This window comes from Bombina bombina, chromosome 8 (assembly GCF_027579735.1).
Source record: "Bombina bombina isolate aBomBom1 chromosome 8, aBomBom1.pri, whole genome shotgun sequence".
NCBI classification, from domain to species: domain Eukaryota; kingdom Metazoa; phylum Chordata; class Amphibia; order Anura; family Bombinatoridae; genus Bombina; species Bombina bombina.
Window position 1 is genome coordinate 110,655,641 of NC_069506.1, and position 1,047 is coordinate 110,656,687.

Genomic DNA, 1,047 nt, shown 5'->3' on the forward strand with positions numbered 1-1,047 from the left:
CCTAGTAGAGGGGTTAAAGATTATAAACTAAAATTAAAAAAACCTTTATCTTGCTATGCAAGGTTGTGTGTGTGAAGGAGAGACACTTACATTTCAATATAATGATAAAAAAAAGCCCCCAAAGATTTTGAAAGATATTTCTACATGCTGGCGAGTTTTTGATCAGCAGGCCCCATGCAAGATAAGCACAGATGTTCCAAGTGATGTGTCAAATTTTCCAAAAGCTTAAAAGACACCTGAAGTCTCATATCAAGAACCACATAACCCCTCCTGAATCCATTAAAGGACCACTAAATACAGTAGAATTGAATAACTGACAAATACACAATTAAAAGACAATACAACAGCACTTATTTTGAATTTGAAATGAGCAGTAGAATACTTTCTGGCAAATTTTTAATGTTAATCCAATCCCCCCATCACCACTCTGTGGCCCTCTCTGCATCGGACAGTGGTGGAACCGATCGTTGGTGGGTGGTAGCATAAGGAGGGAGGCGGGTGGGCGGCCAATCGCTGGATGAGGCGGGAGGAGGGTGGGAGTGGGCGGGACCGCTACGCCACAATACAAAAAAAAACAATCTCCAGCTGCGTGATTGGGGGGAAGGAGGGAGGAGGGGCAATGAGGGGTATCATATGTGTGATAATTTGAAGAAAAGGGATATGGGAGAGGGAGGGAGGTTTGGGTATTGAGGGGGGCAACTACACTACAGAGAGCTGTTTGGGGGGATCAGGGAGGTTGGGAGGTAAGAAGGGATACTACCCTGCCGTAAATATATAATTTTTTAAAACAAAAGTAAAAACAAATCAAAACAAAAAAACTTTTATTTTTATACTGGCAGACTGTCTGCCAGTACTTAAGATGGGGGTGACCTTTAGGGGGTGGGGGAGGGAAGAGAGCTGTTTTAGAGGCATCAGGGAGGGATCAGGGGGTCGGATGTGTCAGGTGGGAGGCTGATCTCTATACTAAAGCTACAATTAATCGTACAAGCTACCTAATTAACCCCTTCACTGCTGGGCATACTACAATTGTGGTGCGCAGGAGCATTT